Consider the following 10,892-nt stretch of genomic DNA (forward strand, 5'->3'; position numbering starts at 1 on the left):
ACAGAATAGTAGAAACAATGCCTCAGTGATTTAAGTTAAAAGCAGTACATTGGTACATGGCTCTTGCACTTTACTTTCAGGAATGTACAAAAATACTAAATAAATTACCTGTGGGTATGGACAATGACAGCAGTAAACCACTGTATGTTGTCAACTGAAACCAGTAAATGATGGTTGCAGTGATTTTCTTAAACATTAGCCAGGCTTTATTTACTTCAGTTACTTCCTTCAATTGACTTCTCTGAAGTTACAAAGGAGGAGCACTGCCTTGAGCTTCCTCTCACAATTCTCATTAATAATAGTGAAATACTATCCTATGAATTAAATCATGCCACTTCCCATACTACCTTCCATTTTTCCCATTCTGCGCATTCTAGGGTCTTTCTCTTCTTTAGCAATTTCCATGACTACACCTTCTGCTTTTATTAACCAGGAGGCCACTCTAGCAGCATCCAATAAAACATTTCTTACAACCTTGGTTTGGTCAATGATTTCTTTTTCCACCATATTCAGAAAATCTCTAAGCATAGCATCATAACTAACTTTTCAGCAACTGCATAATTTTCTCAACTATCAACAATTCCTCATTCTTAGCAATGATCATTGCAAGAATTTTGAGTGTTTTTTAAAAATAATTTCTATGCTCATTTTTAAAATCTTTTTTAGCTGGAGCTAATGAGCCCAAGGATGGAATCACCGAAGCAGTGCACAGCCCCCATACGGAACAATGCCTTCTCCAAGAGCAACCCCTACCCTTGTTTCTGGAGGATCTGGCCAGATCTCTGAGCAGAGGGGAGGGACCCTGTGAAGTGGGTCGGGAAGTGCCTAAGGTAGTGGTATTGAAATCGCAGCTGGCTGGTGATGCCCTGCACACTGCACGTGGCAAGAAACCCTCCTCCCCACTTGCAGATCATGGCAGCAGGAGGAGGGGCAGAGATGCTGTGCAAGCCGATGAGTGTGATGAACGAAGGGAAAAGCCCTTCTCAGAGGTCAGGGAGAGGTGCAGACCTGCCAGTCTAGACGGGATTGGCTAGAAAAGTAGGACACTTCTGGAATGCCTAGAATTTGAGGCCAGGAGGTGTTTCAAACGGAGGTTTACGCAGAGACTCGTGGTTTTATCCTTGCCCTCGCTCACCCATCCAGGAATTGGCTCGAAGCTGAGTCCTGCCCTCAGGTCACACGCCTTGCGGGTGATGGCCAGTGAGATGCTGCAGTTCCATACTGCATGAATATCCTGGACTGCCTCCCTACTTCCACTCCGAGAGCTGCACATGAACATACGGGCCAGAGTAGCCTCAGGCACCAGAGTACCCCATGGACGCAGAGCCTGCATGACTGGCTGTGGTGATCTGGCAGTGAGCTGCGAGTTGTAGCATAGGGAAGAAGTTGCCGCGAGGTAATGGCGACCCTGGCCCCAAAAGTAGGCACTCCAGGGAGAAAGAGCCATCACCGTTCCTGTAACAGCCTTGGGCCCCAAGAGCACAGATAAGAATGGAACAGGGTTTCTGTACACTGACTCTGGCTCTGGGGTGACTGGATTCTTTCTGTGTTTTGAGGAAGAGATTGGCCTGAAGCAAGGGAGTCCCCAGTTCCCCCCTAATTGGGCAACCTTTTAATAAAGACCTTCTTCCTTTTCCATCAATCTTTGTGTTATATCTGTGTTCAGTGGCAGGTGGCCGGACCCAGCTTGGTTCAGTAACTATCTTTTTATTCACTTTGACATCACTTGTCCCACCAACCTTCAGCATAGCTATCCATCTGAGAGTTTTGTCAGACGTTCATTTAGTTTTTCATTTTCATATTCACCAGTTGTGATATCTAACTGCTTGAGGATTTCCTGAATACATTTTTCAATTTGCGCTTTGTCACCTTTTCCTTTCAAGAGCATGGATTCATCTTGTGTCACAATGACCTCTCCAACTTACCCTAAGTTATGAGGCTGAACATCTTTAAGATTTAAAGTCAATCATTTTTCCCCAAATACTACACCATCAGAAGCAATAGCTATGTCTTTAAGTTGGTTCTCTCTATTGACCAAGACCTGGAGCTTTGCCTGCTACAACCCACAGACCAACTTTTATCCCATTCAAAACAATTGTATTTAGAGCTTCTCCATCAACGTCTTCAGCATTATGACCAAGGACTTATGGTGAACATTGTCTATTTTAGGAGCAAGTACAATGAACTGAATATTAGAAATTTTCTTTTCACTGAATAGAACATAGGCATCTTGGAATTCATATTTCTGACCTTTTGCTGTATTAATAAAGTATGGAGAAATATAACCTCAATCAAGTTTCATGCTTTTAATAATTTCTGATTCATCATTTGGTGTTTTTCCGTTCTTTACTGTGATGACACCCTTTCTTCCAATCTTCTTCATTGCATCTGAAATGATGTTACCAATTTCTTTGTCTCCATTTCCAGAAATTGTAGCAACCTAAGCTACTTCTTCAGAAGTTGTCACAGGTTTAGGCGGTTTCTTAAGATCAGCAATTACAGTATCGGCAGCCAGCATCACATCTGTCCTGATTTCCACTGGATTAGCACCCTTGTTAATCTTCTCACAGTCTTCCTGGCAATAGAGCCATGTCAGTACAGTAGCAGTGGTGGTGCCATCCCCAGTGTCTTCATTTGTATTATTGGCAACATCTTGAAAAAGTTTAGTGCCAATATTTTTATATTTATTTTTTAAGTCAATGAACTTTGCAATTGTCATACTATCTTTTGTTACTTTTGGACTTCCCCCACTTTGTTCAATAATCACTATTCTTCCCTTTGGCCCCATAGTAACAGCTACAGCATGGGGTGGTTAAAAGGTCCATACCTTGAAGCATTAAGGCTCAGGCATTTGCACCAAAGTTTACATCTTCAGAATAAGACTGAGTTAGATGAGGAGCCAGTGCTCTAGACACTGGCCTAATCTGGCAAAGTACATTGTGTAATCAAAGCATTTCTGCAGGGCAGAGATAGGACATGCAAGCATGAAAGCAGTGAATGAGGGCACTAAGAGAGGTCTCAATATTTCTCAACAGCAACTATGAAAGTAGATAACAATGTGAAGTGATGGATATATTAATTAGCTTGAGTAATTATGCTAATAATCAAAACAGCAACCTAGGCACTTTAAATATATACTATTTTAATTTGTCATTTGTAAGGTAATGAAGATGAAAATATAATAATAAAAAGAATGCCTGATATAGTTCCACTTAGGATTTGGCTTGTTGTGTTATACTTTAAGAGGTATGATGCTATACAAATCCTTAAAGATATAACTCATAATCTTAGTTACCTATTGAAAGCAAGGTTTTTATTATTTATTATTAATATTCTTTGAAGATAACTTATCAGTATGATCTTTTGGTTGAGCCAAGAGCATATTATATTAATTACATTAAGCAGTAATGTGTACAATAAATATCTTAAATTTTTTTTTTTTTTGTAGTTTAGGCCTCTTATCTAAAAGTTAATATTGTTATCAGAGCCAGTATTTTTGAAAGGATCATGATGAGATTAAGAAAGTACTTAAAGACTCTGTCTCTGTAAAAGCAAATACTAGGCACATTATAAAGGTCTAATTATCATGTATTGAATATGAAGTCATGTGCCATATCCTAAATCTTACCATAAACTTTGGATTTATGTTCCAGATAATACATAGCACTAATTTCAATTCCAAAGAAACTGGAAGTTATTCACATTTAATCATTTATTGTATATATTGAACCGAGTTTGCACTCTCAGTGAGAACTGCCTCATAAGTTTTATGAGCCTGGAATTCCCCCAAAGGCTATCTCAAGTGTATCCAAGTATTCTCTGTTACTAAGGTCAAAGTGCTCTATTTACAGTCCTTGAAATTCCATACTTAAAGCTTCCAGTAATTTCTGGCCATGAGTGGAAGTTTGGATATGAGAGTCTGTGTCAAATTTGCCTAGTGGACACCCAGAGACAGGGCGTCTGGAATGGTCCTGTTCTTACCCTCATTTAAGCCTCCAGTGTAGTACTGCTGGCAAGGCAGCTCATCCATAACACAGCCTGGGAGCTGAGCACACCCAGCCAAGCCTTCAGGACTGCTCCCAAAATGATGTGTTAAGCATAAGTTAGGAATTTTCTTAAGGCTTCATCTGGGATTCTTTTCCATACTGGTGCTGTTTTTTGTTTGGCAGGCTTATAATTAGAACAGTTTCTCAAGTATTCTGAGGCTGCCTTTGACCATGAGGAGAGAAGCAGAAGTGTCCTCACCAGCATGGAGGATTCAGCCACACCAACATCCTTCTGCTGCTTCCTGCCCTCGATCAGCTTCCATCCTCAGCTCCTGGTTTTCTTCCTGTTTTAGTTTAGTTTCTCTTTGCTAGCTCTTGGTTTAGCTTGGTCTTGACTTTCATTGCTTAAGTAGAACTGTTTAAAATCAAAAATTAATGGAATGTCAGATGGGAAGGAGCTATTCAGAACCCTGTTCAGGATATTTTCCTTGCCCTATTCTCCTACTCATCTATTCCAACAACCTGGATAGGATAGTATGCTTGACAAATTTTCAAACTCTACATGGTAAAATTGATTTATATTTTATATGTATTCAGTGCTTTGTTGTTTCAGAAAGTTTCTACATATAATATCTCATTTGATTCCAGGAATGATAGGTGCAGATGATAAGATAAATTTTAGCTCAGTATGAAAGACAGGTTTCCAAGAATTTAGTTGTCCAAAAGTGAACAGCAAACTTCACAAAGAATTGAGCTCCAGGAGGCAATGAAGATGTTAGAAAACACAGTTCAGGGTTAACTTTCAGGGATCTTGTGGAAAGATCCTTGACTTGGATTAAATGACACTGATGAGAAACAGAGAGATAAAGAGAGAGGGAGAGATAGAATGCATACTAATGCCCATATCTTGTCTAAGGAGAGAGAGAAATTGAGAATACATATATGTTCCAGTTTTCTCAAAATCTTTGTTTGGCAAGATAATGGAACTCCCCAAAACAGGTTTAATGTAGGACCTTAAGCACAAGTAGCTGAGATGTTCATTATCTTTAATGTTTTGTTTTGTAGAAAACAAGGAAGTGACTCCTAAACCAGTAGAAAATCAGTAGTAACAAAGGGCAAATGTAATTAAAGGGTCTTAAGGGCAAATGTAATTAGAGAATCTCTAAGAACGGAGTTGACAGCATTAGCATATTTTCAAATCACAATAGGGGCATTTAGATAATTCTGTTAGATTGTAACTCCGGAGTAACCAGTAATGGAGAAACAGGGGAGAAGGAGAGGGGTGAGGAAGCTAATCACGTTAGGAAGGAGGAGATAAACACATTACTATAAACCAGTTTTCTTTGTCTACTTGGGGCGCACATTCTCCTGGCTGAGGGAGCACCTGACTCTGCAGACTCATGAATAAACGCCTAGCTTTGCTGCTGAAGTCCTGTGTCCCAGTTTTTATTGTGAGCATTTCTCACAGTTTCAAAAGTTCAATAAGAATCTAAAGTAGTGTAGGCTTAAATCATGGTTTCTGGAATGCATCAGGGATGTGTGCTTTACTCTTCTTCAGACCAAATCAAACCAAAACTGGAGAATTAATGGAAATATCTGACAAGTTAAGTACAACTGGGAGCAAGATGCATGTGAAGACTGAAGATACTACCCAGATATAGATAAAGGAATAGTAGTTGGTTGTAGAAAATGCTGGAGTGGTCAAAATGAAAATAGTAGGATTACTAAACTAACATGGGGCAGGGCTAGAATGAGGTCACTGCCCTATGGAATTAGAAGGAGTAGAATCAAACCAAACATTAGAGCTAGCTGGTTTGCATTAGTACTTCCATAGTTGAAAGGACTGTCTCCCTTCTTTACTCCAAGACCAGCTCCAGTAGAATATTTAAGTGAAATATTCACTTGGCTTTGTCCAACTTTATCTTAAGAAATGATCACTCCAAGACTTTTTTTTTTTAGGAAAAAGTTTTGATGATTTTATGGTATTGGCACAGATAAGGAGAGAAAGGAGCAAGATAAGGGATTCAGCAATTAAATAGATCAGAGTATAATATCATTCAACTTGAGCTTTTGTTCTTTTAAAAACAGAAAACTATCCTCTTAAATTTTTTTTCATTATTTAAATACTATGAAACTGAATGCTTATAATAGAGTTAAGTAACAACACTTAGAAATTATCATTATAATTCAGTTCAGTAGTTTAAGAAAATTTTGTATACTATATACCAGATTTAAGCAATCTTAAAGACCTCACAATAGTAAATACACACAGAAGCATAATTGCATAATTTTAATTGTTTTTCTGTTTGACAGTGGTCTTTTATCCTCCCTTGAGTGAAAACATTTTTTCTTCTAATTCACTGAGGTGATTTTTTTCAGGTGCATATAATATGATATAGTATAATATAATATAATATAATATTCTAATCACTTGCCGTGTCTCATATTTAATTCATCAAAAAATTGTGAATAGTGTTATTTGACTGTCTTGGTTACATTTTCTATTCTACACCTGGATTGCCATCGATAGTGTTAAGGATAAAGAAGAAAGCCAATGACTCTCAAACCAATAGGAGATAATTAACAGATGAATCATGGAAAAGGGGTGAAGAAATGACATTCCACAGCTCCTCACACATATCTCTGGGATCAAAAGGAGGAAGATTGTTGTCACCAAACACAGAGTAAAGGGAAGATATAGCTAGATAACTTTGCAAGTAAGTTGGAGATAGACCTATAACTAGATTACCCTTAGTTAATCACACCCTGAATTAAGTAGTTAATTGCGTTAGATTGTGAACCCGGATTAACCAGTAATGAAGAAACAGGGAGAAGGAGGGGAGCGGGAGCTAATTGTATTAGTATAAAACCAGTTTTCTTTGTCTACTTTGCACGCACATGCTCTTGGCTGGTGGTGAGCCTGACTCTGCAGACTTGTGAATAAATGCCTCACTTTGCTGCTCAAGTCCTGTGTCCTGGTTTTTTATTGTGAGTGTTTCTCACAGTAGGAATTACTAGGTTGAATATTCCAGATGTTCTTCAAATTTTACCATGTGTAAATGTATAGCTTGGAAAATGTTCAGAGTAGTATATGTTGCTCATTATTTTCTGGAGGAAACTAATTATAAATTACTAACAATATTCTATAAAACATTAAGCACTTCGTACCCAGATTAAAAAAATAATAATTCTCAAAAAAAAAAAAAAAGGAATGCAGACTTTCTTGGAGGAATATCTGATGTTAAGACTAAGGCAGGAAATATAGAAGCTTATTCTGGAGCATTCACTGGTGCCCCAAAGTAAGAAAGCTCTCGAAAACAAAATAAAGCAAAACAACAAAACAAAAAAGAATCCAAAAAGACCACAATGATGGCGGCAAGTCAAAGAGATACAGGAGCCAACTGAAAGTGCTCCCAATGGCTCAGCCAAAGCTGAAATGAGCAATGAAGTAAATTAAATCAAGTGTATTGGATAATGAATCAAATTGTAAAATAAATATTCATAAGTCCAAACTGATATAAAAATGATTGGATTAAAAAAATGGGTAAATAGACAAACCTCTCATGCAAAAAGAATTCTAAATAATTTATGTAGATATTCTGCCCTTTAGTTTGGACTACACATAATGACTTCCTTCCCAAGAGCAGTGTATGGAAATGGCAAAGAAAAGTTGCTTTGAAGTGTAGAAATCTGACAAACACTGTTACCTCAACCAAGTGATCAAGTTTAATGTCACAGTAATAAATCATACAGATAGTATGTGATGAGCACCTTACCTCTACCCTTCCTCCCCAAAACTCATAATCTCAGTCATTAAAAAGAAAAGAAATCAAATCCCAATTGAGAGCCATTCCACAAAATGTCTAAGCGGTATTGTTAAATTTGTCAAGATTTTTAAAAACAAGGAGAGTCTGAGAAACTCACAACTAAGAGAAGCCTAAGAATATATAAAGACTAAATGTAATGTGGCATTATAGAACAGAAAAAGGACATAAGGAAAAAGGACATAAGGACAGAAGGAAATCAGAATAAAGCATGGACTTTACTTAAAAATGATATATCAACATTGGTTCATTAATTGTGAAAAATGAACCATAATAATGTAGGACATTAATATTTGGGGAAACTGGGTATAAGGTATATGAGAGCTGTCAGTACTGTCTTCATAATTTTCCTATAACAGTTCTGAAATATAACTTTATTAAATTATAATCCTGTCAGTAAGTAGAAATTCAGTTATTCACCTTTCCAAGTTGTAAGATCAGGTGTATTTGAGATAATCTCAGTACCCAGTAATCACTAAATATTGAAGGGATAAGTAACTATCTGGATTAATGCATCAAAGCGATGTTTTGCTAATAATGCTTTTTAAAGCCATTTGTTGAAAATAAAAGCTGTTCATTGTTTGGGGACACATCAATTCCTCCCGGTCCCTCAGGTGCCACTACATGTTCTGGTAAAAAGCCCCGTCCAATACCCTAGCTATTAGCCACACATGCCTACTGAGCACTTGAAATGTGCCTGGACCGAACTGAGATGTGCTATCAGTGCAAAAACGCACACTGCATTTTGAAGACATGGTGTCAACAACAAGAATGCAAACTATTTCATTAGTAATTTGCAATACTGCTTACAGGTTGAAATAATGTTTTGGATATAGTAGGTTAAGTTAAATATATTATTAAAATTTATTTTGCTTTATATTTTTACTCATTCTGGTATAGTAAATAGAAAAATTTGGAATTACTTATGTGTCTCACATTACATTCCTATTGGACAGTGTTGGATTAAATGGACTTCAGCAACCTGGAAGAGAGAATGGCTCTCTAAAAGGCAAACAAGGTCTCAGAAAGTTTCAGACTCTCTAGTGGGGTTCTGGGATGCCACCACAAGTAGCTGGACTTATATGAAAGCAATTTCTCTGAGATGACTTTGCCACTATGAAAAACCACCTACAGAGACAAGAGGCTTCCTTGATTTTTCTCCCATATTTTTTTGAAGATTACATGTAAAAAGGAATGCTGGAGAGTCACTTCTTGAAGAATTTGTCAGTAACAACATTGAAATGTATAATGAAATGTGTGCCGCTTATACAGAACACTTCTAATACCAGCTTTTTTTTATAGGTTTGCATTTGAGGTAAAGATGTAACTTCTTTAAAATTCTATTTGGAACAGCATTTCTAAAGCAAGGAAGTATTCCAGGGCAGGGCAGTATCCATGTTACAGCAAAGCAACCAGTCAAAAAATGAAATGTTACTGTATCAGTTGTTTAGATTGCAGAAGTGATCAGGAAACCAGATTGGAAAAGCAACATGGACAATAACAAGAGAAGTCGTCGGCAGCCGTCCGTCTCGAGAGACGATGGTGTAGCTTCTTAAGAGTCTATCTGCACCGCCGAGAATGGCTGTGCAGTCCGACTCGGGAGTGACACGGTATCTGTCTCTTCCCGTGTTGAATCGACATCTTGCGATGATGCTGGAGTGTCCTCTCCAGTGAAGCTGAAGCTACAGAGCCTGGGCAGGGTGATATGGAGGGTCTGCTGTTGCCCATGCAGCAGACCCCCCCCTCTCTTCGCAGCTGAAGGGTCCAAGGGAAAGACGGAGTCAATACAGCTTGGGTTCAGGTGTGCCGCAGGAGTTGCCGGTGTTGACTACAACGTCGAACCGCCTTAGGGACTCCGGCTCCGGATTTTCTGTCGGGGTTTACTCCCTTAGCCTTTCCCCTGAAGAGGTATGCCGCAAGGCAGCGGAGGTTTTTTGGAGTCAGAGTTTTCCTTCTCTGATGTGCCCTGACTGGAAGATCGAACCAGCGACACTTAGCTCGCAGGCCGACGCTCAATCCACTGAGCTAAACCAGCCAGGGCAAAACAAGAGAAGTATTAGTTTGCTAAATGTAACTTTTCTCTGGAAAAATTAGTGAAACACAGGTTTTGACTGTTATATGGGGAAAATGTGTGTGCTTTTTTATTTTGAATGTAATTTTGGTTTTTAAATTTATACTTCCTTGAGTTCATTATCTTGCAAAAATATAAGAGATAAAAGCCTCACAGAATGTTTTAGTGTTACATGGAAACTACCTGGGTAGGTCTGATCCTAAAAAATTTTGCTAACGTTTGTCACAATAAGCAAGAGAAGTCAATTGGCAATAATTATGGCCACCCAGTGTTCTGAGTGTTTCTTAAAAGAAAATTATCATATATATATATGTGTGTGTGTGTATTTATATATATATATATATATATATATATATATATATATATATATATATAATCTCCCCATTTTTTCATGTAAGAGCCTTGGGGAAGACTTTAGTGTGGAGTTTGGCCCACTCTGATGGGTAGAAATGAGCAAGAAATGCAGGAAAACGACAGTATAAAAGTGTAATTTATGTTATAATTTAAAACTTGACTATGCGTGCATGCCATTTACATTGGCACTGCAGGAGATTCATCTTAAAATTGTAGGCAATAACCAGGACTAGCAATCTATGTACCTACACATGCAGGAGGCATATGAGAAAATAGAGGATCATAAAGCCCAGTTCCTTGCAGTCATATTCTGGACCTTGGGTTCTTTCTAGGAGCCCTCCTGCCTCTTTTACAGATACCATACTCAGCAGACACGCCTAACTAGTGTACTACAGGACACCAAATGCCAGGTTTAAAGTAACCTGTTGGTGAAGTACCGTTTGAGCCTGATTCTTTAAGCAAAAGGAAGAAAAGCTGGCTCACCCTTTCACTATAGTCTCTCTCAGCATTATGAAAGGTCTGTCTGAGTGGCATGCCTTTGCCTCAGATATTCAATTGGATCAACTTCCATACCTACACAAAATCCACCAAGCTACTTGAGCAATCACATTAGGCTCACAGTGGGAGACTGAGTACACATGTTCTCCGGCACATGAA

The 10,892-nt window shown here is 38.3% G+C and overlaps 1 pseudogene; it reads right to left on the bottom strand.

Moving 5' to 3' along the window:
• Nucleotides 1-321: 321 nt before the first annotated feature.
• On the bottom strand, nucleotides 322-2,954 carry LOC150008631 (60 kDa heat shock protein, mitochondrial pseudogene; annotated as a pseudogene).
• Nucleotides 2,955-10,892: the final 7,938 nt, after the last annotated feature.

Source organism: Furipterus horrens, unplaced genomic scaffold (assembly GCF_987537825.1).
Source record: "Furipterus horrens unplaced genomic scaffold, mFurHor1.1.pri manual_scaffold_5, whole genome shotgun sequence".
NCBI classification, from domain to species: domain Eukaryota; kingdom Metazoa; phylum Chordata; class Mammalia; order Chiroptera; family Furipteridae; genus Furipterus; species Furipterus horrens.